Source organism: Eubalaena glacialis, chromosome 1 (genome assembly GCF_028564815.1).
Source record: "Eubalaena glacialis isolate mEubGla1 chromosome 1, mEubGla1.1.hap2.+ XY, whole genome shotgun sequence".
Classification (NCBI taxonomy): Eukaryota; Metazoa; Chordata; class Mammalia; order Artiodactyla; family Balaenidae; genus Eubalaena; species Eubalaena glacialis.
In genome coordinates, this window is record NC_083716.1 from 80757802 (window position 1) to 80778864 (window position 21063).

The window sequence follows — 21063 nt, forward strand, 5'->3', positions numbered from 1 at the left end:
ATTCATTAAGTGCATTTTATAGTTCAATCAATATGAATTTGGTTAGGTGTTAGTGAATCCAAACAATGGATTATTAGGCAGCCATTATTGTCATATTGTTCAAGAATATTATTGACATGGAGATGTTCATAATAAATTTCTAAACCAAAAAGACAGGTTACAAAACAAAACTCTCGCTATTATACCATTTTCACATAGTATAAAGGTTAAAATGTTTAGAGTCAAAAGACATTTGGGTTCAAACCTTGGTTCCTTGGTTCCCAGTTCTATCACTTGCTCCTTACACAAATGTGGATAGGTTATTCAGCCTCACAAACCCTCAGTTTCCTCATATGTTATGTAGAAATAATAATGTCCAGTTCTTAGGAAGATTAATTTAAATAATGGGTGCAGAGCCCTAAGTACATGGCCCTACATATAATAAGTGCTCCATAAATGGTTCTCAACATGTGTGTCATTTGGGGTTTTTGATTATAGGTAACAGAAATAAATTTTGGCCAACTTAAACAAAATTTATTGAAAATAATGCAGGAAAGTTGGAGAGCTAGGCCTCCAACCAGAAATAGGCAGAAACCAATTTAGCTTCAGGGGCTAGAAAGCAGGAATTACAGGACTGGTCTTGTAGTGGAGCAGCCTGGTAGAGACGTTGCTGCCCTGATAAAAGAATGCCAATCCCTTCACTGACCAATTTCACACACTCAAAATCAAAGTCCCAGCAGAGAGCTTCTATGGGCTGAGCTGAAGCCACAGCCCACCTTCTGGCCACAGGAGGCAGGAAAGAAACAATCTGCACCCCAATGTTCACAGCAGCACTAGTTACAACAGCCAGGACATGGAAGCAACTTACATGTCCATCGGCAGAGGAGTGGATAAAGAAGATGTGGTACATACATACAATGGAATACTACTCAGCCATCAAAAAGAACAAAACAATGCCATTTGCAGCAACATGGATGAACCTAGAGATGATCATACTAAGTGAAGTAAGTCAGACAGACAAAGACAAATATCATATGATATCACTTTTATGTGGAATCTAAAAAAATGATACAAATGAACTTATTTACAAAACAGAAATAGAGTCACAGATGTAGAGAACAAACTTATGGTTACCAGGGGGGAAAGGGGGGAGGGATAAATTGAGAGATTGGGATTGACATATACACACGACTATATAAAAAACAGATAACTAATAAGGACCTACTGTATAGCACAGGGAACACTACTCACTACTCTGTAATGGCCTATATGGGAAAAGAATCTAAAAAAGAGTGGATATAGGTATATGTATAACTGATTCACTTTGCTGTACACCTGAAACTAACACAATGTTGTAAATCAACTATACTCCAATAAAAATTTTAGGGGGCTTCCCTGGTGGCGCAGTGGTTGAGAGTCTGCCTGCCAATGCAGGGGACACGGGTTCGAGCCCTGGTCTGGGAGGATCCCACATGCCGCGGAGCAACTAGGCCTGTGAGCCACAATTACTGAGCCTGCGCGTCTGGAGCCTGTGCTCCGCAACAAGAGAGGCCGCGATAATGAGAGGCCCGCACACTGCGATGAAGAGTGGCCCCCACTTGCCACAACTAGAGAAAGCCCTCGCATAGAAACGAAGACCCAACACAGCCATAAATAAATAAAAATTAAACTTTAAAAAAAAAAAAAGAGTCTAAGAATTCTTAAGTTTATTAAAAAAAAAAATTTTTAAAAAAAGGAAGAAAGAAATAATCTGGGCCTTCAGAGCACAGGCAGCTGAATTTTTTTAATCTCATCGAGATGATACACAATGGTTGTAGGCTGACCCTCCCAGAGGAAATCAGGGTTCTGTAATGAAGGGCGTGTATGCTGCTGGGTGGCCATAAAATGACACATGTTCTTATAGCACATAATCATCAGGCAATTTTTTTTTCATATTCTTTTCCATTATGGTTTGTCACAGAATACTGAATGTAGTTTCCTGTGCTATACAGTAGAAGCTTGTTGTTTATCCATCCTACATGTAATAGTTTCCCTCTGCTAATTCCAAACTCCCACTCCTTCCCTCCCCCACCCCCTCCCCCTTGGCAACCACAAGTCTATTCTCTATGTCTGTGAGTCTATTTTTGTTTCACAGATATGTTGATTTGTTTCGTATTTTAGATTCCACATATAAGTGATATCGTATGGTATTTGTCTTTCTCTTTCTGACTTACTTCACTTAGTATGATAATCTCTAGGTTATGTTGCTGCAAATGGCATTATTTCATTCTTTTTGATGGCTGAATTATATTCCATTGAGCATGAGGTAATTTTGAAATGGAAAAAATATAAATCAAACATTTATTTTAAAAAGAAAAAGAAAGCTCTTTCACATACATGTGACCAGCATAAAGCCCTATGAGGAGAGCAGGAAAGGAACTGTTTTCATTTTACACAGAGAAACTGAGACTCAGGGAAGATAAGGGACTAGCCCAAGGACTTCACACTGGGTTTGGGGCAGAGCTGAGACAGGGTCATGACTCACTGTCTAAGGCTGTTCCCTAGGTGCTCAATGGAAAGCGTCAAATATCTCCCAGCCTTCCCTGCTTCCCAATCCAAAAGTTCAAAGGACACAAGGTTATTGGTTGGTGGTATTTCCCTTTCATAGCACTTGCTGGTCCCCCTGCTGCTGGGAGTTCAGGCCCTGAGCTGGAGGCCCTGCTGGAGGCAGGACAGTTGGCATAGCTGAGGGAGGCCAGGAGACTTGGCAGCCCGCCTTCATCACATTTGGGGGAGGGAGTGGAGAACCAAGGGCTGAGAAACCGTTGGAGAATAAGTCAGGCTAGAGGAAGACAAAAAGTCAGGGGCCTGGGCTTCCCTGGTGGCGCAGTGGTTGAGAATCTGCCTGCCAATGCAGGGGACACGGGTTCGAGCCCTGGTCTGGGAAGATCCCACATGCCGCGGAGCAACTAGGCCCGTGAGCCACAACTACTGAGCCTGCGCGTCTGGAGCCTGTGCTCCGCAACAAGAGTGGCCGCGATAGTGAGAGGCCCCCGCTTGCCGCAACTGGAGAAAGCCCTCGCACAGAAACGAAGACCCAACACAGCCAAAAATAAATAAATAAATAAATAATTATTAAAAAAAAAAAAAAAAGTCAGGGGCCAGCCTGGAGAGGAAGTGTTATGGAGGGCAGGCAGTGAGGAGACAGAAGAATGGGGTTTTTTGAAGCTAAAGAACTGGCGAAATTGTTAAATCAGCCAGGAAGGGGCCCAGTGGTTACCAAGATCTCCTGCACCTGGCTGCAGAGAAAAAAAAGTAAAAGCCTCACAAAACTGCCCTCCCCTGCTCTGATCACTTCTCGTGATTTACCATGATATTTGACATCTGAGTCACTGAGGGTTGTCTTCTGCTTTTTCTCTCTCCTTACAGCTTATAGAAGAGCCCACCAGAAAGAACAAACGAACTGCAAATTCCCAGATTCCACAAGTTACAATGATAACTGAATAGTTCTAGAAAGATCCTATTTAGGAGTCATCTTACCTAATATATGCATTTTTCAGTTAGAGAAACTGAGACACAGAATTACAAATTTGTCCACATCTATCTATTTATATACCTTAAGACACTTAAAATATGACTATCTAAACCAGGGCTTGGCAAAGGGCCATCTAGTGAATATTTTTGGTGTCGAGGGCCATATGGTCTCTGTTGTAGTACTCAACTCTGCCACTGTAGAAAAAAAGCAGCCATAGACAATATATAAACACATGGATATGGCTTTATTCCAATAAAACTGTATTTACAAATACAAGGTGTGGGCCAGACTTGGCCAGTAGGTTACAGTTTGTCAACACCTGATCTAGACCTAGTTATTTATTAAACACCATGTGAACATCCCAGAAAAACATATGAGCAAATAGTGGGTATCAATTAAATTCCCACAGGAGTGATAGTAACAATGGCTACAATTTATAAAGCACTTCCTATGTGACTTTCCTCACTTAATCGCTCCACCGGTCCTGTGAGATGGATACTATATGCTCTCCATGTTTTCCGATAAGAAAATGAAAAACACAGGCAGGTCAAATAACCTGCCAATGGTCAGACAGCTAGGAGTTGGTAGTTTCTGTATTTGAACCCAGATCCATCTCACTTAAGGACTCAAGTGTGCTTAACAACATCAGATAAAAGAATATAAATACCTAGAAGGCAGAATAGAAACTGTGTGAAGTTTCTCACAAAGCATTTAATGTTTCCATGTTATTCTGAAGGAAACTTCCAGTAGTTTATATATTTTAACAATGCATCTATATCAGCAATTTGGATGAGGCATGGGTCTGCCTCTCTCTCTCTCTCTGTAACATTCATTTTGTTACCTCTTTCTTACGATCATTCTGTGGGGCTCTCTCTAGCACACATACTAAGATTTAAGGAAGGATATTAGCTGGAGCCCACCCACCTCACACACTGGGAAGCAAAAGGTCTCGAACACTGAGAGGAATTTAAGCCTGAAGGGGAGAAGAGGACAGCTCTTGATGATTATCCTAAATTGTTGAAGCCAAACCAGGGAAGACTTGAGGAAATGACTCACTGAACGCAGGAGAAAGAAAAACAGCTGAGTGATGGCAGGAGAAAATGAGGATAATATAGCCTTACTGTTAAAGTGAGGGTTAGAAGTCCACAGAGACCCAGAAAGGAAACACTGAAATGGCTGAGTTACATTCCTGAAACTAACATGCAATATTGTTTTATCAGGCTTATGGCTGTTTGGGCCAAGAATGAGGCAGGAACAGATTTCTTCTTAACAGAGACAACATCTCATGTGCTTTACTGTCCCTAGATTGTCTCCTCTGCTAGAGCCCTAAGGGGAAACCACAGCCATCTCTGTCCCTTCTATTCCTGAATCACAAAACTGGTTGTTCCTGACTCCAATGCTGAGATTGGCGTGACAAACAGATGTACTATACTGCAGCCATTAAAAAATCTCCTAACATTTGTACTGAGTCCATGAAAAGACTTTGAGCCATCAACTCTTCAGCTAAAAAGAAGCCTGATAGGAAAAGTTTGGGAATGCGTTCAAGCATGAATACAGTCAGCTTTCACTTGGTAGATCATTAGAAACAAAATGAAACTATGGGGTAAGTAAACTTTGTCCTCAGCCTTTTCCTATCCATCTATCAAACTGTCACTGAATTAACCTTCTTAATGCAAAGCTCTGGTCATGTCATTCTGTGCACAAAGACCTATAAAGTTAACACACAGTATTGGTAACAGTGCTGTGAAACAGGCACTTTCATATATTGCTGGTGGAAGTGTAAATTGGTACAGTCTCTAAGGAGAGGATTTCTAAATGTCTATTAAAATTATGAATTGTACATATCTTTGATCTAAGAATTTGTTCTATAGCTGTACCACATTTGTATGAAATGAAGCATTATAAGATTATTTGTTGTGATACTATTAGTAAGAATAACAGGTTAGAGACACTTCTGCTCCTGGTTACAATGTAGGAGAGGTCACAGGAGGTCAAAGCTCTTGCTGCAACAACTGAAAACAAATGAATAAATGGAAAGAAACATGTTAAAGGCATCAAAGACCTGTGGAGAATTGGATGAAGTAAAAGTCCAGAGGGAAAAGCCCTTCTTAGGGCTGGGAAGACATAGATACTCCAGGCTCTCAATCAAAAGCCTGTCCTAAAGGACAGAGACAAACCAGGGACTGATAGAATCTTGCTAAAATTGTAAATCCAGCCCTACCGCAACTCAGTCTATGACTGAATTGAGGTAATTAGCCCCTGGCCTTACTTTCCTAAAAAAGAAAAAAGAAGATACCTCTCTAGTGAAAGGTATCATCAGAAGGGTCTGCTGTTCTTTTATACACAATGCCCAGCATACAGTCGAAATGTATCATATATTGAAAAAAGCAGGAACAGTGATCAACAATCAAAAAATAAAATAGGGACTTCCCTGGTAGTGCAGTGGATAGGACTCCACGCTCCCAATACAGGGGGCCCAGGTTCAATCCCTGGTTAGGGAACCAGATCCCACATGCATGCTGCGACTAGGAGTTCACATGCCACAACTAAGGAGCTGGTGTGCTGCAGCTGGGGGGCCCAAGAGCCACAACTGAGGAGCCCACCTGCCTCAACTAAGAGCCGGTGCAACCAAATAAATAAATAAATAAATATTTTAAGAAATAAATAAAATAAAATAAACACAAACCCACAGAGGATTAGGATAATGAAGTCATAATAAAAGTACAATACAATAAGTATGCCTAATATGTTAAAGAAAACAAAAGAAATGACAAAGGATTTAAAGAGAGAACCAGAATCCACAAAATAAAACAAATGTATATTTTAGAACTGAAAAATAGAATTTCTGGATTTAAGAACTCATTGGGTTGCCTTAAGAGCAAACAGGACATAAAAGTCAGGATTGGTGAATTCAAAGGTCAATCAATAGTAACTATGCAAACTGAACCACAGAGAGAAACTAAACTGGAAAGAAAGAGTATGTCCATATATACAATGGAATATTACTCAGCCATAAAAAGGAATGAAATTGGGTCATTTGTAGAGACGTGGATGCATCTAGAGACTGTCATACAGAGTGAAGTAAGTCAGAAAGAGAAAAACAAGTATCATATATTAACCCATATATGTGGAACCTAGAAAATGGTACAGATGAACCGGTTTGCAGAGCAGAAATTAAGACACAGAAGTAGAGAAAAAACGTATGGACACCAAAGGGGGAAAGCGGTAGGGGGTGGGGGTGGTGGTGTGATGAATTGGGAGATTGGGATTGACATGTATACACTGATGTGTATAAAATGGATGACTAATAAGAAAAAAAAAAAAAGAAACAGTATGTCCAAACGTGAGACATACTCAAACAGTGTAATATACATGGAATGGAGTCCCAAAAGGAGAGGTGGGAGAGAGAATGGAGCAAAAGAATATTTGAAAACATATGACTGAGAAATTTCCAGTAATGAAGAAAGACATAAACCCACCAATTCAAGAAGCTCAATAATCCCCAAACATGATAAATACAAAGAAAACTCATACCTGGACATATTATAGAAGCTGTTGAAAAAAAATGAGAAATTCTTAAAAGCTAGAGAGAGAAACACCTGTTATCTTAAGACTAACAGCTAACTTTTCAAAAGAAACTATGTGTGGTGGCCATGGATGTGCACTCCTCAGACCTTCTTTCAAGAAAGGGTGCTGCAGGGAGCATACCTGATTGACAGCTGCTGCACTTTCAGATCCACTGAAACCTTCATGCCAAGTCACACTCCCTCTGGGCTGCTTCCAGCCAATGAATGACCACAATGAAGGTATTAGAACCAAGCCACATCCGTAGATGCGGATTTCTCTAACAGACAACTTAAGCTCGGGAGATCTCCACTGGCCTGGCCAAGCATTTCTTACAACTGTTCCATAGTCTGAGGCTTTTATGACCCAGTTCTTCCTTCCTTCTCTTCTTTCACAGGTGTCAGAACTTCCTGGTTGTCTGAAGTTTCTCCCTACCTACACCTCTCCTTCTTCATTTATCTGTCACAGGCATTTTTCCTCCAATAAATCTTCTTTTCATTTTTAATCCCATCTTGGTGTTTCCTTCTCATAGAACACACAATGGAAGTCAGAAGACAATGTAATGATTTCTTTAAAGTGGTGAAAGAAAAAAAAAAAAAAAACCCTGCCAATCTAGAATTATTTACCAGTTAAAATATTTTTGTCAAACAAAAACAAAGAAAACTTATTGCAGCAGCACACCATTGATGTAAGTACTACAGAGACTTCTTTAGACAGATGGGAAATTTTCCCAGGTAGAAACAAAGAAAATTGTGAGGAAATGAGAAGCACTGAAAAGAGTATACACTTGTGGAAAAACATAAAAGAATACTAACTCTTTAAATCAACAGTGATAGTAACACCTTTTAGAGTTTAAAACATATAATATAAAATATATGACAACAACAGCACAAAAGGTAGGACGTGGCAAATGGAATCAAGTTAGAAGATTCTTACATTCTTCAGGAAATGTACTGGCGAGGGAAACTGTAATGAATTAAGGATGTGTATTGAAGTCTCCAGGGCAATGGCACTCAACTGGGAGCAATCTTACCCATCAAGAGACATTTGGCAGATAGATAGATACATAGATAGATAGCTGACAGACAAGGAGAGAGAGAGAAGTATTGAGAGAGAGGGAGAGAGATTTGGCAGTACCTGGAGAAATTTTGGGTTGTCACAACTATGTCACAAAATCATCTTCAGTTGAGACACACTAACTAAAAAACAGAGAATGTCAGAGTAGATGAAAAAACATAACCCAACTCTATGCTGTCTCTCAGAAACTTACTTCAAATGTAATGACATAGGTGGGTTAAAAGAAAAAGGATGGAAAAAGAGGTTCTAGGCAAACTCTAATCAAAAGAAAGCTGGAGTGGCTGCATTAATATCAAAGTAAACTGCAAAGCAAAATAATTTACTAGGGATCAAGAAGGGCACCGCATAATGATAAAAGGCTCATTTCACCAAGAAGACATAGCAATTCTAAATACCTTTGTACCTTTATCTGGACTTCAAAAGGCATGAATCAAAAACAGATGGAACTACGATAGAAACAGACAAATCCACAAGTATAGTTAAAGACTTCAATTTGCCTCTCTCAGTAACCGATAGAACTAATAGGAAATCAGCAAGGATGTAGATGAACCGAAAACCATCAAACAACTGGATCTCACTGAAATTTTTAGAATCTTCTGCCTCCAACAGCAAAATACACATTTTTTTCAAGGGCATGTGGCACAGTTTCTAAGACAGACTATATTTCTGGTCATGAAGCAAACTGCAACACATTTAAAAGAACTGAAATCAAATAAAGTATGTTCTCTGACTATAACGGAATAAAAATAGAAATAATTATAGAAAGATAACAGGAAACCTCCTAACACTTGGAAATCTGAAACACCCTTCTAAATAAACCCATGCATCAAATAAATCTCAAGGGAAATTAGAAAATATTTTAAACTGAACAAAAATGAAAATACAACACATCAAAATTTGTGTGATGATTAAAAGCAATGCTTAGAGTGAAATTTATACCATTAAATGCTTACAGAAAGGACCTTAAGAAACTAGACAAAGAAGAGCAAACTAAACCCAATGCAAGCAGAAAGAATGAAATCATAAAGGTAGACATAAATAAAATTGAAAAAAAGAAAAATAATAAAGTCAAAACAACCAAAATCTTGTTCTGTAAAAACAATAAAATACAAATTAATCTATAGCGAAACATACAAAAAAAGAAAGAAGACATAAATCCTGATAACGGGAATAGAAGAGAAAATATCACTATAGACCCTGCACATAAGAAAAAATAAAAAATAAAGCAATACTGTGAGCAACTCTACACACAAAAATTTGACAACTTAGATGAAACTGACCAGTTCCTCAAAAACCACAAATACTAAAACTTATCCATAATGAAACAAATAATGTGAATAGCCCAAAACTATTTAAGAAATTGAATTCATGGTTTAAAATCTAGAAACAAATTATCCGGCACTTCTTTTTGTTTGTAGTGGGAAGATTTCAGGTTCTCTTAGTTCACTGTATTGCCAGCAGTGAAACTCTAGTGGTTGTTTTTTTTTAAACACCAATTTGAGCTGAATTTTCTGTTACTTAAAGACAGGCTTTTTTTTAAAAATTTATTTATTTTATTTATTTTTGGCTGCGTTGGGTTTCGTTGCTGCACGTGGGCTTTCTCTAGTTGCGGCAAGCGGGGGCTACTCTTCGTTGTGGTGTTCGGGCCTCCCACCGCGGTGGCTTCTCTTGTTGCAGAGCATGGCCTCTAGGCACGCGAGCTTTAGTAGCTGTGGCATGCAGGCTCAGCAGTTGTGGCTCACGGGCCCTAGAGCACAGGCTCAGTAGTTATGGCGCACGGACTTAGTTGCTCCGCGGCATGTGGGATCTTTCCAGACCAGGGCTCAAACCCGTGTCCCCTGCACTGGCAGGTGGATTCTTAACCACTGTGTAACCAGGGAAGCACAAAGACAAACTTCTAAAACATAATTTTCTGGGGTTCAAAATAATACTACAGTTGTTGAGTGTCCAAATACAATATTGAGATGACCCAGACTAGTAATTATAAAAGAGTGGCAGCAATCATTAGTGGTGGTGTGTGGTAGTAGTATTAGAGTATAATAATAATAACTGTGGGACTTCCCTGGCGGTCCAGTGGTTAAGACTCCGCATTCCCAATGCAGGGGGCACATGTTCGATCCCTGGTTGGGGAACTAAGATCCCACATGCTGTGTGGTGCAGCCAAAAAAAAAAAGAATTGTGGCTAAGAGATACAAAGCACTTATCTGCGGCACTCTGCAAAACACTTACATTTGCAATGGGCAGCACAGTATTGTATTGGGTTGGCCAAAAAGTTCGTTCAGGTTTTCTGTAATTTTTTGGTAAGAGCTTACGGAAAAACCCGAACAAACGTTTTGGCCAACCCAATAGAAGAAACAGAAGTACAGACACGGGCTTCCCTGGTGGTGCAGTGGCTGAGAATCTGCCTGCCAATGCAGGGGACACAGGTTCGAGCCCTGGTCTGGGAAGATCCCACATGCCGCGGAGCAACTGGGCCCGTGAGCCACAGCTACTGAGCCTGCGCGTCTGGAGCCTGTGCTCCGCAACAAGAGAGGCCGCGACAGTGAGAGGCCCGCGCACCGCGATGAACAGTGGCCCCCGCTCGCCGCAACTAGAGAAAGCCCTCGCACAGAAACGAAGACCCAACAGAGCCAAAAATAAATAAATAAATTTATTTTTAAAAAAGAATTATTATAAAAAAAGAAGTACAGACACGAGGTCAAAACAAAAGAAAACAAAACAGTGAAATGGAGTATCAAGTGGGATTTTCTGGAGAACAGTTTTCTTCCCAGCCTACTGTTTGGTTGTGATCCTCTTGTTCTGGATAGACTAAAACTAAAAAAATTGCCATTTTTTCCCACCCATGGGAAAATGCCTGAAATGGCACATAATTGGTCTCCAGGAAAGTGCTCCCAGCCTGAGAAAAGCCAAGTCCTGGCAGCATCAAGATCCTACCAAGAGAGGGCTGCAGATTGTGCTTCTCCAGTTAGGGCTCGTCTTTTTTACCAATTAGATCACAGATCCATCACCTGTACTTGCTGAGGTCTCCCAGGGCCTTCTGAAACACACACACACACACACACACACACACACACACACACACCATGAGCAGTGAATGGACACAGAGTGCCTGGGAGAGCTACCAGCTTAACAGGAGGAATGCCTCAGTGAGATGGTCAGTCTTTATGCTGATATAACAATGATCTTCAAAAAAAGTATGCAGATTCACCTTGTTTACTTATTGAAATAAGACCCTGAAAGGGCTACTATGCAGTGTTTAGAATTATGCCCATAAACTTACTAATTTCAAGTAACTACTATCCAATAATCTTCTGAAAGTTGAAACAGAAACATACATGCAAGGGAACTGAAAAAACAAACAGATGAGCACCACTTATTTCTACACATTCTCCATTTTAATGAGGTCCAAGAAAACAAATTCCTGCCTTTGTTAATCAGCTGCCAACATGAATGGAATTCTTCAGCTATGAGAAAATGTCTTTTGAAGGGTACAGGTTGGTTAATATTGGAAATTCTTATGTACTTTGGGAGATAACACTATTTGCCCTGATAAGGACCAGTACTTTTTTTGCTCTGATAATGACCAGTGCTTTTTTCTTCCTTTTTATCTGGACTTGTCAAGAATCAGTCATGCCATTTTGCATTTTTCCTTTTTCTCTCCCTCAACCTTGCCCTCTTTGGGATTAATGCCAGCAACATGTTTTCCTGATAGGGTGGTGGATATAATCCAGTATTGACATTCCCTATGTTAAATAAAATCTTGAGATTTAAGAGAAGTTCTCATTTAGGAATAATAAACAAAAGTCACAATGTGGAGCGGCCGCAAACTGTGCCAATGCAAGTGTTCTGCTTTATGACTTTGAAATCTTATTGTAAATCAATTTACTGGTATTGTTTTACACATCAGGTAGAAAGAAGATGGATGGATAGAAACAAAGAAGAGAGAAAAGAAGGGAGGGAGGGAGAGAGAGAGAGGGAGTAAGAAATCCAAGTTGGGATTCAGGTACTTGGAGGAGTAAGACAACTTCGAAAAGCAAAAAGAAAATAAAGCCAACTCTGGAATTTCCAGCTACCTATTGGTTACTGTTTGGAAAGAATTGCTCACTGACAGATGGAAATTAACTCTCAGCAAAAAGATCCCATTCTAGGGGCTTCCCTGGTGGTCTAGCGGTTAAGGCTCTGTGCTCCCAGTGCAGTGGGCCTGGGTTCAATCCCTGGTCAGGGAACTAGATTCCACATGCCCCAACCAAAGATCCCGCGTGCTGCAACTAAAAGATCCCACACGTGGCAACGAATATCCTGCGTGCCTCAACTAAAGACCTGGCACAGCCAAATAAATAAATAAATATTTTTTTAAAAAAAGATCCTATTCTAGATACATGTATATGTATAATGGAACCACTTTGCTGTACACCTGAAACTAACACAACATTGTTAATCACCTATACTTTAATATAAAATTAAAAGTTAAAAAAAAAGATCCTATTCTGAGTTCTATACACCTAGGATATAGACGGTTCTCAGTAAATATTTGATAAATAAATAATGAACGAATAAATGTGTAAGTTTCTTTTCGTATTTTAGCAAAACTGAAGCCTGCGTATGTTTAGTGAGTTGCCCAAAATCATATTGAAGACTTAGGTGCCTAAAGTATAATAGATGGAAGATGTAAGAAAGATCACCAATTGGGACCTAAAAGATCTGGATTCTGGTTTGGGGTTTGTTTTGTCATTTCGCCTCCTGGGTCTCTAGATTGCAGAGGGCAGGGACTCATCTATATTGTTTTTTGATGTTCCTTCAATGCCTAGCTCAGTCTCTAGTACATATTAGATATTCAATGGATGTTTAAATATCTACCATTGCCTCATCTGTAAAATTTAGTTTCCCCACGTGAAAACTGAGGAGACTGGCACCAAGGCTTTCTGGGTACTCCTTCCAGTTCTATGTCACTGTGAGAGGATCTATGCTCTCAGTCCTCATTTCATCACCCACTTTCCAACTTCCACTGCTCAAGTTGTACGGGAAGGCAAATACAGGTGTGTGAGGTTCCAACATCCTTTCTCCAATGTTATACCATCATCCCTCTGAGCTCTTATTTCCACAAGAAAAACCACAAAAATGCAGTCTTAATGGAAAACAGTGAATCAATCAATTACTTCATTGTCTATTTTGTAAAATGAGTTCCAGAATCACCACAGACCTCCCAATCTCTCAACCTCAGCAACCAAAGATTCCCCAAACTTTCACATTAGGTGGCTCCAGCTACTCTTCCCTAGAGGGGAAGCCAAGTAACATTCTTTCTCCACGTCTTCCGGGGGTGGTCGACAGGAATAAACAGCCTGGGAAAAAAAACAGCAGCTCCGCGGATTATAGGATAGCATCCTGGAGAGAGAGACGAATTCTCCCACACTCCTAATGCAAACCCTTCCCCTTCCTTTCATGACACCCCTCTGGCGAGAAAAATGGTCGCAAACCTGAAGCATGGACAAGAGAATCCGTGGAATTGGCAGTATGCTTCCTGTTTGCCCAGACAGGGAGGGAGGGAGGGAACCCATCCACCCAGAAGATACGTGTTTTTCTTCTTTGGGGGACTCCTTTCCTGAGGAGGGGCAGTCCCGGCACTGCCTCACCCTGGGTGACTATGGGGTCATTTAGAGTATCCTGAGGAGTGTCCTGACCAGGGAGTTAAGAATTCCAATTTGACCTCTGACAGACTGCATGACTTGGGAAAAGTCACCTTCCTCTCTGAGCTTCAGATTCTGAAATTTTTAAAATGTATTTGCCCTTTTAAGTGGTTACAAGATTCCTTTTTAAAAAATACTTTTCTTAAATCATTATGTTGTACAGCTGAAACTAACGTAATGTTATATGTCAATTACATCTCAATTAAAAAGTACTTTTCTTATTATAAAAATAACAATATTGTAGCCACTTAAAAATACAGATACATTTAAAGAAAAATAACGATCATAATCACTGTTAACACTTTTGTGTATTCCTTTGGTGAGACTGCTGGGCTTTTAGTATCGCTGAATATACAATTCCTAGTGACGGTTGACCCTTTAATATCTCTCTGATGCTCACACCTGTGCCAACAACGCTGTCCATATAGTAGGAAGTTGGCAAATCCCCATTGATAACTAAGTCCCTGTAGACTGTGACATAGTCTTTTTTTTTTTAATAGATCTTTATTGGAGTCTAATTGCTTCACAATACTGTGTTAGCTTCTGTTGTACAACAAAGCGAATCAGCCATATGCATACATATGTCCCCATATCCCCTCCCTCTTGAGCCTCCCTCCCACCCTCCCTATCCCACCCCTCTAGGTCATCGCAAAGCACCGAGCTGATCTCCCTGTGCTATGCAGCTGCTTCCCACTAGCTATCTACTTTACATTTGGTAGCGTATATATTGTGACATAGTCTTTTGAATGCCCTTGGTGATAAGTCATGTGAGGCTAGTTTTGAATACTGGAAAGGTCACTTGAAGACAAATCTGATTTGATTTGTCTTTACTTGATTAGAAGAATGATCAAGCTAGGTACCTCCATTTGGTGTAGATGAGGATCATCATCGTCACTATAAAGACTGTTTTTCATCTTTCTCTGAAGTTTCCAAAATTTTTGATGCTTAAATGTACAGAAGGAGAGGGATAAATTTCATTATTTTAGACCCAGATTTCCCAAAATGTGTTCTGTGACACCTGCTGCAGATGTTCCCCTGGAAAAAAGAGTTCTGTGCTCAAAGGGGTCTGGGGAGAGCTACCCACGTTACTCCCTTAACGCCTGACTGCGCTCATTTAATGTATTAAAGGCTCGGAGATTCCTCTGCAAAGAAGGCCCTTTAATTTTAACTAACTGTGTTTCCTAAATGTATTTGAGTTCAAGACATTGATTGAGAATGTCACATCAGTTTGCCTATCAGTCATGACAAACAGTACAGTTTGGTGGACAAGCACACAGACTTCTACGGGCACATAGCTTAACTTTTCTGAAACTCAGGCTCCTCTTCCACAAGATAAAGATTGAAACTTTACCTACATCACAGGACTACTCTAAATTCTAAATGAAATAAAACATGTAAGGAACTTACAGCGGTGACTGGCACATAGCAAGTGTTCAGATAAATGGGAGCCCTTATTATTTATTAGTTGGGATAGATAAGATAATGAGGAGAGGATGAGGATGAATAAAATTTGTGGAGGAGGGGAAAGGTAATAAGGGCAGCGATTCCTCTTAACTGGGATGGCAAGTTGTTGCCTGGACACAGGAAATCTATTTTTGGCCCTAAGGCAATCTGGATTCCAGACAGGATCTCCAAGTACAGAACACCTGAAAACTTTTTCTAAAATATAAAATTCTTATTTTTAAATACATAGCTGAACTGGTGAGAAAGAGGAAGAAATAACAAGAAAGTACAAGTCCAAAGAAGAAAGTAAGCACTGGAACCACCTTTCACTGAGGGTCATTTTACAAGTCTCTAGTAGATGACAGTTTGGATTTAATGGCCTATGCTCAAGTGGCAAAAGACAAATCCTGAGACCACTGCAATGTGAGAGGTTGTATTATAGACCACTGTATAAATTCAGGAGCCCCTAAAAGATAATGAGGTCAGTGGATAAACAGGAAAAAAAAATTCATAAGAGGATGGGTCGTGGGAACACTATAGAGCTAAGGCTATTTCAGCCTTAGCTCTAGATGAAGCAGAACAAAAGAAAAAAAAATCTCCCCTGATAATTCCTAACTCACCATGAGCCCACCCTCATGCAGGTTTGGAGCTAAAACTCATACCATTTAAGCAGCTTCAGGTTGATAGCATCATAAAACACCTGACAGAAGCAAAAACCAATCCTCTCTTGAAGAACACACTTAAAGACAGGTCTTAAGGATGCCAGAGGAATTGGTACACAATTTTAAAAGTCACTGAGCATATTTGGAAACAAGTCATCATCATCATCATCATCATGAAATAAATAAACTGTAGGATCAGTTTTAAACAGACAGCAGATGCTGGAATTACCAGATACCAAATACAAACTAAGTTTAAAGAACTGTACAGAAGTATTTAAAGTATCAAAATTGATGAGACAAAGTGGAAAAAGACCAAATTTTTAAATGTCTAAAGATTAAAAATTAATAGTTAAAATTTGAACCTCAATGGAAGGTTAAAATATTGGTTTAGACACAGATGAAAGGAAAGCTAGTGACCTGGAAAATAGATCTGAAAAAATTACACAGAATGAAGCACTTTATTTGAAGGAGAGACTGACAAATCTACTACCATAGTAAGAGATATTAATGTACATTTCTCAGTAATTGATAAAGAAGCAAATGAAAAAAATGGTAAAGCTCTAGAAGATTTTACTGCATAGTCCCCCTGTTTGGATTTTCAGTTCCTGGGAGGGATTGTGTCATCAGCTGCCAGTCACTCAGCCCTTAGTGTAAACTATTTTACCTGGTTCTTCCCCTGTGATAGCTAGCTTAAAATGACTATAAGGGAAAGAGATTTTAAACATATCTCAAGCCTCTTTTCCTTCAAGAAGCCTTCCCACAAGACTCTCCTGAAACTAGACTTCAATAAGGCTTATGTTTCTGTGCCTTCTGCCTCTTAATATTTGCTACTTTGCATAATTCCAGTTGTTTTTTCTTTTATTTTTATTTGTCTTCCAACATAATACAAGCACATTATTAAAATTTTGCAAAATACAGATAAGGCGAGAAGAAGGAGAAGAAGAAAAAGGAGGTGAAGGGAAAGGGGAGGGGAAGGGGAAGAGGAGGAGGAAGAGGAAGAACAAGAGAAGAAGAAGGAGAGGAAGAGGAAGGAGAAGAAGGAAAAAGGAAGAAGAAGGAGAGGAAGAGGAAGAGGAAGAAGAAGGAAGAAGGAGAAGACGAAGAAGAAGGAGAAAGGAGAAGGAGAGGAAGAGGAAGAAAAAGAAGGAGAAGGGGTTTCCCTGGTGGCGCAGTGGTTAAGAATCCGCCTGCCAATTCAGGGGACACGGGTTCGAGCCCTGGTCTGGGAAGATCCCACATGCCGCGGAGCAACTAGGCCCGTGAGCCACAACTACTGAGCCTGCGCGTCTGGAGCCTGTGCTCCGCAACAAGAGAGGCCACGACAGTGAGAGGCACGCGCACCGCGATTAAGAGTGGCCCCCGCTCGCCACAACTAGAGAGAGCCCTCGCACAGAAACTAAGACCCAACGCAGCCAAAAATAAATTAATTAATTAATTAATTTAAAAAAAAAAAAAGGAGAAGAAGAGGAGGAGGAGGAAGAAGAAGAGGAGGAAGAGGAAGGATAAAATTAAAATGACCCATGATCCCACTATTCAGAGATAAGCATTGTTAGTGTTTTAGTATATTCTTTTCAGTTTTTTAATCTGTAATGAAATTCATTCACTGTTTAACACCTACCACATGCTTCACCCTGTTCTAGCATTTGGGCAGAAGTAGTGAAAAGTAAAGTTCCTATCCTCATGGCACTTACATTTTTTCTATACTTTCATATATGTAAATATGTATAATTTTAAAACAAATCAAGAGAAAAAAACAAGATTATCAGTTAGCAATTATTCATGTACCTGTTACTTCCTCGTGAGGAATTAGATGGCAGTAATCATAGTATTCTTCATATCACCTGGCAGAGTATCTGCTTATAGAAGGCACTTAACCAAGTTCTGTGGGTCCAAAAGTTGAGAGGGTCAAAGGGAGCAGGGAAAAGGCAAGAGGCAACTGGAATCACGTGTCCCTCACATCTTTGGGCAGACCCTAGCATACTGGCAAGCCAGCTCCTTGGTGGGGGGCAGGGGTCCTAATTTGTAGTGTCAGCTGATTTCCATAGTGTAAATACTCCCACTTGGCCAATTTCAAGTTTCCAGTGTTACGTCTCTAAACACAAAGTTTAGAAAACATACTCGTTATTGACTCTTGTGAAGTGGTACAAACGAGCTCCAGCATATCAATGTCTGGCCCTGATAGAACCCTTACATCTTTCTGCCTCCCAGTTCTGATGGTGCACTGGAGAATGGGACCTTCTCTCAGGAAGAAAAGAGGAGTGCAGAGAGAGGCTGGGATGCCAGAGATAAACCTCACCAAATCCTCCTTTTGGTCTAGTATGCTTTCCTTTTCAGAATCCTGTGCTGATCTCCAGATAATCAGAGTTGCCTAGAACAAATGAAGACCTACGCTGCGCAAGACCACGGTGCTGCATGGGATATAGAAAATACAGTCATGATCCCCACTCTCACGATGTAGCTAGGGAAGAGGTCAGAACGATTGCTAGGTGATTAGTTTTAAAATTGGTAGATGGGAGGGAGGGAGATGCAAGAGGGAAGAGATATGGGAACATATGTATATGTATAACTGATTCACTTTGTTATAAAGCAGAAACTAACACACCATTGTAAAGCAATTATACTCCAATAAAGATGTTAAAAAAAAAAAAAGTAAGTGACAACTTAAATGAAAAAAAAAAAATTGTTAGAGAATGTATAACTGATTCACTTTGTTGTACACCTGAAACTAACACAACATTGTAAATCAACTATACTCCAATAAAATTTTTTAAAAATATATTATGAAAGAATTTCACTGTATAGCCATTCAGCTAAATGATAGCACTGATGCTTTGTATTAACCTTCTCTTATCTTTTCTGCTGATTTACTTTTTCCTTTACATTTCGGCCACCTCAAAAATGCATTCAAAAGGACAATTAACAAATAAAATTACATATTATAAAAAAAAAAAAAGGTAGAGAAAATGATCTCTCTCAGAGATAAGATTTTTATGGAAGTCCAGATGCAGTATAATGAGGGCTCTCATGTCAGACATATGACACGAGAGGATCAAAATCCTTACTCTGCCACTTGCAGGTTCTGTGATCTTAAGCAATTAATTAGCAAGTCCGTGTCCAGATTGTTATGAGAATTAAATAAGACAATGCATGGACAGTCATCACATGGTGCCTGGCACACAGTCAGTACTCAACAAATACTAGAGTTAATAACCGTACCGATATCAATAGTGTTTGTCATACGGCATGAACAAAGACAACAAAATAGAAAAGATAGGGGTTGTTTCATGGACTAGCCAGTAATCTAGTTTTCTCAGAATCTGTGTGATTAATGGAAGATAAGATTGGATAATTATTTGGGGAGGGTATTGAGAGCCAGGCTGAGGAGTTTGCACTTAATTTTATAAATGATGGAGAACTGGTAAAAATTCAGCGACTTCATCTGAGCTGCATTTTGGGAAGATCAAGCTTGAACTTTTGCCACTTTCACAGACAGGCTTGGTAGTTTCTGCTAATATCTGAGCAGATGAACAAAGTGTTGAGTGTGGTCACAGGACCTGGGCGGTCAGGACTTTGCTCTCCGGGATCTCCCTGTGGCCTCATCCCTGGGGATAACTTGCCTCCAAAGCAGGCAGCAACTATTTTCCTGGAATGATGCAAAGTCCTCTTTTCCCTCTCTTACTCTGTTATTTTTTGGCTCACGGAGTCACTAAATATAAACATCCTTGAAAAGGATCCCAAGCCAATTCATTCCAATGAGTATAAGAGTTATCTAGGAACTGAAGGGACATACTAAGACCCATCAAGATAAGCCCACTTCCATGTCACAGTCTGTAATATCTTTGACCAAGTTTTGGGGGGAACCAGGTCACTAACAATAGCTTTTCACATTTCTCATTATCTTATGTAAGAGGCTAGTTTTTCAAGTTTGTTGACACATGAAGCAAATAAGCTGTTAGAGAAGTCTGTTGCAAAACTCGAAACAAAATGTATCTCAAATAGTTTACAACCGCTGAGAATCAGGAGTTGGGAGGTGGTCCAAAAATTCCTGCTTCCTGTGGAAAGCACACTCAGCTCAGTGGGATACGTTCGTCTGGTTGTGATATGTAAATGATCTCCGTTGTGTATTTACACTTGAAATTTTCACTGATTCCTGTTATTTCAGACCACATACGCCCACACAACTATGGTTACTTGGAATCCTTGACTGGAATACATCAGGAGTAATCGGGCTGGTATGCCATCTTTTGTTGATAACTGGAAACTTTTGGACACAACACAAGAAGTTAACAGATTGCCCTGAACCTAGCCATATGCTTGAGGAGTTACAGCAACAATAATTTTCTGCATATTTCTAGCTGGAACTCAAGAAGAACTTTGTGACTACTGCACAGGTCTAGCCCTAATGGTCTCCAGAATAGTATTTCATAAACAGAAACAAGATCCTTGCCTAATAAATTATTCATAGACCTGGTTGGGACCCCATATTGCACAAGACCTATTCAAAGGGCCTTTCTTTTATTAAACTACAGTCAGGCCACAGGGTAAAGATAAAGGTTTCCATTGCAAGGCAAATTAAACACCCCCATGCAATTTATCATGTGTACTGATTGAAACTGGAGGACTCAATGGGATGTTAAATATTTTCCACATCTGATTATAAAAGTGAGAGGAGAAACACACATGGAGATGATTATATTTTGGATGAAATTTGGGAAACCAAGGAAGCTTATTTTTTTTAATGTTATACCACATTTTCCTCCCCTAAATACTAGTGAAAGAGTCGTTTCTCTAGAAAAACCTATTAGATCAAAACTAGTCAGTCAAGATGAGGAGGCAAATTTGATTCACAGGATACAGAAGCAAAACTCTAATTAAACATCGAAGATAAACACAATAAAAGCTTTTAAAAAATACCCCACAATACTGGTTATACATCAGAGAAAGCAAAATTTACGTAAAGAAAACGTGGTGTAGGAATTGTTCAGATAATGTGAAATAACAGCATTATTAATATCAGATGAGGTCAATAAAAGCCAGGATGGTGAAAACCTTAGCTGGGCTTTGGGTAGGGCCATAACTTAGTGGAAGGGAGGGACCATGATTAGTCTAGAGAGCTTAAGACTGAAAAACCAGAGATGAA

General features: G+C 39.8%; 1 long non-coding RNA gene across 1 annotated transcript in view; it reads right to left on the reverse strand.

Annotated features, from left to right (window-relative positions):
* The window catches only part of LOC133096530 (uncharacterized), a 47271-nt gene extending 29512 nt beyond the window's left edge, over positions 1-17759 (reverse strand). Inside the window, exon 1 of the long non-coding RNA XR_009701797.1 lies at positions 17709-17759. This is a non-coding gene — a long non-coding RNA (uncharacterized LOC133096530). The remainder of the gene's footprint in view (positions 1-17708) is intronic.
* Positions 17760-21063: the final 3304 nt, after the last annotated feature.